Source organism: Pan paniscus, chromosome 3 (genome assembly GCF_029289425.2).
Source record: "Pan paniscus chromosome 3, NHGRI_mPanPan1-v2.0_pri, whole genome shotgun sequence".
Lineage (NCBI taxonomy): Eukaryota > Metazoa > Chordata > Mammalia > Primates > Hominidae > Pan > Pan paniscus.
This window is the reverse complement of record NC_073252.2, coordinates 1,359,798-1,365,797: the sequence shown is the minus strand read 5'-3', so window position 1 is coordinate 1,365,797 and position 6,000 is coordinate 1,359,798.

Below are 6,000 nucleotides of genomic sequence, written 5' to 3'. Positions count from 1 at the left end.
CGAATTCCCTGGCCCCAGCCTCACCAGGGAAGGGGTATGAAGGAAGGGGTGAGGAAGGGGGCAGACAGGGTCTCAATGCACACCCCACACACATGAGCACACACTGGTACCCCCATCGGGGCAGAGGGTGGGACTCTGAGGTGGCCGGGGACACATCCCCGCAGAGCTGCCCGGTGGGGGCCCCTGGTTGCCCTTTTGCAGCGAGGGTGGAGGGACAGGGGAGCTGTGCTGTGTGTGGCAGGCCCCTCCGCCACATCTGAGGGCCCTGGGGAATGGCAAGAAGAGCAGAGCCCTCCAGACCACCAGGCTGGGCACTGTGTTGACCCTGCCTTCCACTGCAGCCAGGAAAGGGCTGGGCCCAGAGGGGCGAGAGGGCAGAGGAATGTGGGCTGCCGAGTGGGGAGCTGGGTCTGTGCGGACCTGCACCTCAGACCCGCCTGCAGCCAGCACCGGGCACACGAGCTGTGGCCACACGCACCCTGCAGGTCTAGGCCAGGCCAATCCCCCATGGGTGCCCCAGCACAGTTACCCAAAAGGTCAGCGCACGGCCGGGGCATGGTGGCGGAGGGGCGGGGAAGGTGGAGGAGGAGTGAGGGCTGGGGCAGGGAAGGGGAGGGCCGGGAGGGTGTGGGGTGGAGGGAGGGGTGCCAGAGCCTCCTGGGGTGGGAGGCTGGGTCACAGGCTGGGGGAGCAACTGGGGATGGAGCTTCCCGACCCACGCAGTTGGGACCCTCACCTAGGGCCACCCTCTCAGGGCCCTTAGTGGGCCCAGCACTGTCTCTTCCCCTGGGGGGCTCCCTGGGCCCACCCCACCCCAGGGTTTGCACGGCTTTCCAAGTTCCAGAACCTTCCATACTCCTGGCAGGTTGGCCCCGGGGCTGTGCTCCAGGACCCACGTCCCGATGCCAGCCTGAGGCCGTGCCTGCTCCTCCGGACTAAGGCCCCCGCAGCTCCTCTGCAGGGCCGGGCCCTGGCGGCCGAGTGCTGCCCGGCGGGCGGGGGTGCTGCCTGGCGCGCCTCTCGTTTCCTCTTGGCCTGCAGGCCGGGCTGCCTCGGAACAAAGGCTGGATTGTGCCTCACTCTGGGGCCACTCGCTGCCCCGGCCCGATGCTCACTCCGCCTGGTTGCTGCCCCAGCAGGGCTCTGCAGACAACGTTTGTGCTTCCAGCCAAGCAAGGCTGCCCTGGCCAGGCCGACCCTCGTAAGCCCTGCCAGCCAGGATAGCACGGCAGCACCGACCACAGGCCAGGAGCCCGGCCACCGGTCCTATGCTGCGTGGACCACGACTCCTTCCCGTGGTCCGGGGCAGCGGCCGGCCTCTCGCCTGTGCCCATGGGCACCTCCCTCTGTGCGGCCACTTAGTGCCATAACCCCTGGCTCAAGGGTGTCTGGCCCTGGCCCACCCTACCTGCTCCCCCACCCTGCCTGTACCCCCGCCCCTGTGTCTGGCAATGTCTGCCACTGCCCGTCTACCGTGCCAGGCCAGGAACGAGTGGCTCTGCTGTCCCTCTGTGGCCAGGCCTCCCTGACCCCAGGCCCCTGGGGTGCCCATGTGCAGGGTTGGCTTTTGGAAGTCAAAGGGAGTCAGGTTTCTGCTCCCAGGAGGGGAGAGTGGCCAAGCCTCACCAACACTGCCCTGCACCACAGCTCCTCCGACCAAGCTTATTTTATTTTATTTTTTTGAGATGGAGTCTTCCTCTGTCGCCCAGGCTGGAGTAGAGTGGCGCGATCTCGGCTCACTGCAACGTCCACCTTCTGGGTTCAAGCGATTCTCTTACCTCAGCTTCCCGAGTAGCTGGAATTACAGGCGCATGCCACCATGCCCGGCTAATTTGTTGTATTTTTAGTAGAGACGGGGTTTCACCATGTTGGCCAGGATGGTCTCAATCTCCTGACCTTGTGATCCACCTGCCTCGGCCTCTCACAATGCTGGGATTACAGGTGTGAGCCACCGCGTCCGGCCCCAACCAAGCATTTAATGAGCACCACTGTCTGCAAGTCCACCCGAGCCCTTGGAGGTGGACAGGCAATCCACGGGCAAGCACCATCCTCCATGGCAAGCACCATCCCGTCCCAGGGCCTGGGCCCCCAGCAAGGCCTGGTCCCTGGCTGGCTGGACGCCCACACTCAGAACCCAGCTCTGAGGAGAGACGCGGGGTCAGGGGAACGGTGCTCCGAGGCCTTGGGCCAGGAGGTGCCGGTGAGGTAAGCCTGCCCCAAAACGACCTGGGGCACAAGGGATGGCCCCGAGCAGGCCCTAACCATCTGTTCTTCCACCAGAGGAGCTGGGAGGTGCTGAGCTCTGGGCACGCAGCTCCCAGATGGCCGGGCAGGGAGCACCGATTTCACAGCAGGCTCATCTGGGCAGAGCCTTTGGCAGGGAAGTCTGGGTCTGACACCCGTGTACAAGAGACACCCCCACCCCAACACCCCCGGGGCTGATTCAGGCCTCATCAGCCCCAGCAGAAGACTCCCTCTGTCCCGTCCCACCCAGCCGGACCCAGCCGGGGCCCTGCCGGCCTCCAGCGTCTGCCGCCCCAGCCTCCACCCCCGCCGCCCGCTGTTGGACCTGGGCCGTCAAAGAGGCTTTGTGGCCGCCAAGTGGAGCCGGGTGCCGATTGTCTTGGAGGGGCTCCAGGAAGGAATGGAGTAGGAAGAAAGAGGAAAAAAAACGGAGGAAAAAGCTGTGAACAGAGAAGGAATTCGCCTCTGTGAAGGCCGGCGCCACCCTGACCACCCCGCCCCTCCCCGAGCCTGGGCCTGGCCTGAGCTCTGCGGGCTCCGGGGCGACTTGGACTCACCTCCCATCCACTCAGTCACCGGTGGCTCCTCCCTGTCACAGATGAGGACACCGAGGGCCAGACAGGCCAGGTGGTTGCCTGGGGTCTGACAGTGCAGAGAGGCCGCCCGGCCCCAGAGGACTTGGTTCAGGTGCACCATGGGTGGGGAGCTGCTCAGGGCACTGACCAGGCCACAGCGGACAATGAGGATGGAGGCTGGGGTCCTTGCTCCCTGCAGCCTGGGGTCAGGAGGGAGTGGGGGTGGCCACCCTCGGGATGCTCCACCTCCGTGCCACACATCAGAGGGTCAGAGCCCAGGCCGGGCGCAGGCTGCATTGTGAGGGGACCACAAAAGGTGTCCGGCCCGATGCCCATTCCTCAAGGAGGCTCACAGATGGCAGGTGGCCCAGGAGTCGGGCCGGAGAGGGGTCCAGCTGGTCTTGCCGCAACAAAGGCGGTCTACCCTCCACAGCTGGTGCTGCCTGAAGCCAGGCACCCCTGGGGTTCCAGGCACAAACCCACCCACCCTACCTGTTCCCCAGGGTGCTGAGGGTGGAGCATCCCAGCCAAGGAGAAGCCAGCGCCAGGGCTAACCCGGGTAGGCGGTCCCAAAACAGCTGCTGAGATGCAGCTGGGCACAGGTGGGTGGGGGCTGGAGGACGAGGAGGCCACGGTCCTGATCCCCGCACCCCTCTCTCACCCTAGTCTAGGTGTGGGAGGAGCTACTTGCTGGAGACCCTGGACCCTTCCAGGAAAGTCAAGGTTAGGGTGGGCTCTGCTGAGTTCTCCCCAGCAAGCCTGTGGCCTCTTCGTCCCAGGGCCTCCTGGCTGCAGCCCACCTGGCCTGGCCCCACCATGGGGCCGCTGCTTTCTAGCAAAGACCTGCGCCTTAGGGAGAGGCTAGGACCCCAACTCTAGCCAGCGACCCTCATTCTTCTGCCCTCTGCAGCTCTACTCCCCACCAGGGGAGCCCCCAGACACCGGGAGACCCCAGAGGCAGACAGAGCCTCCTGGAGTCCCCAGCCCCACACGGCATCAGGGCAGATTCCCACCGGTCCCCCGCGCTCTGGGCTGCTCTCTGTCTCCAAAGGGCTTGGGGTAGGTGGTCCTCCCTTCCCTGGACCACCACCTACCCGCTGTAACTCCAGGGGCTCCTGGAGGACCCGGGCACACAGCCCCGCCTCCACCGCTACCCCGGACTCAGGCCAGCCCTCGCCCAGCCAGCTGCTGGCAGCTGTCACCACCTGCCGGCTGGGCCAGATGCGGCTGCCACAGAGAGCAGGCGGGGCTGCAGCTGCCTCGGCTCCTCCTCCCACAGCCCTCACCTGGGGCCCCGGAGTGGGCATCTCGCCCCTAGCTGGTCCCAAAGTTCCCTCCCCCTCGCTCTCCCACCACATCTGAGGCCCGTGTACAAGGCACACGGCTGCGCCCAGCCCTGAGGCAGAGAGCACCTTCCCAGAGGACACACTCCAGGAGCCGCCTCGGCCCCCAGCAGCCACTGTGCCCCCCGCCTGGCCCGGCAACGAACCTACTGTGCTCCTTTACTGAGTGGAAGGTTTTCACGGGAGGCAGACGCTGAGAAGACGCTGGGGCCCAAGCAGGCTGGTGGGGTTGCCCCTCAGAACCACACCCTGCCCGTGCTCAGCCCACTGAGCGGGCACAGGGCAGGGGCATAGATGAAGGTCTTCCGACACCCAGGAAGGAGAGGCCGGGCCAGGGCAGGCGCCTCGGGGTGGACAGGCACTCCGGGCCCGCCTGTGTCTGTGGCTTTCACATGCTGACGGCCTCAGCCACAGAATCCATGTCGGCCTGCGTGCCCAGGAGGGCACGTCCAGGGCTGCCCTGGAGCAGCCCCTGGCTCCTGGATCCTAGCAGCTGGGCCCTGGGCTCCCAGGACGGCCGTGCCCACTCTCTTGGCCCTGCCTTCCTCAGGGGTCTCAGGGCATCTGAGGTCTTTTCAGGGTCCCTGGGTCCCTCTGTGGAGAGTGGAGCTTCACCGCCCCTTTTGTCGGCCGTGGCCCTGGCCAAATCACCAGAGGCCAGGACTGGTGGCCAGACCTCCTGTTAAAGAGAATAAAATGACACTCTGGCCACCCTCCGAGTCCCGGTCTTTCTGCTGGACACCAGGGAGTTCCTGCTGCAGTCCACACACCGGCACGGGGAGACAGGTGGGACCTAGCGTCCGTCACAGCATCCTGCAGGGCTGGATGTCCCTGGGCGCCCACTGGTCCCCATCTCTCAGGCTGCAGGAGCCCCCCGAGTGCCCCAGCCCCACTGTGCTCAGGACTCATGCTCCCGGCAGGACCCCTGAATTCGGCCCCCAGGCAGAGGCCCTGCCGTGACCCAGGCTGAGGTTCAGGGTGAGGGGGCCGGAGAGGCCACCTTTTGACCCCAGGTCAAGCACTCTCTCCACCGTGTTGGGTGCTGCGTGCCAAGCCCGGCCGCCCCAGCACTCTGCCATGGGGACAAGGAAGCCTCAGAACATGGCAGCTGCTCCAGGGGCCCCCAGCCCCACCCTGCGGCCACCAGCCCCCCTTCTCCCCAGTCACTGAATCAAACTGCCTGAGTGGGTGGCCCCTGCCCCTGCACAGACCCTCGAGCCCAGGAACCCGGGTCTGGGGGCCTTGGAGCCCAGGCAAGGATTGAAGAGAGCTGGGGTGCCCTGGGGTGCTTGAATTAGGAGGACCTCTCTCTGCCCTGGTTGGGCTCTAGCGGGTGGAGCTGGTGCTTGAGGACAGAGCTGCCCATGGGGTCAGGACTGCTGAGGAGCTGCATACAGTCAGGCAGTGACCAGGCGACTGGGGAAGGGGCTGACCAGGAGGAACAGCCCCAGTGGAGCCAGGGCATAGGTCACAAAGAGGCTGCCTGACCAGCCTGTGTGGCGCGAGGGTGGCTCTGTGGGTGGCACTGGGGGACTGGGGGACAGGGGAGCAGCAGGCTTTGCAGGTGACTAGTGTAGAACGGGCGCGATCGGGACCCACAGAGTGGCACCCTCACCTCCCACGTGTGTCAAGGCCGGCCTGGGTCACGAGGCCAGAGGTGGGCCCAGCCCCTAGACCCGCCTGGGCTACTGCCCAAGGCTGCAGAAGGGAATGGGAAACCCTCCCATGGGGCCGAGGCCGCCTCTGCTTCAAGAGCCCACAGGGAGCCCCAGCTTTGGCCACACCCACTCAGGCCCAGCATGCAGCTGCCAGCACAGTGGCGGGAGCCTTCCAGGGAG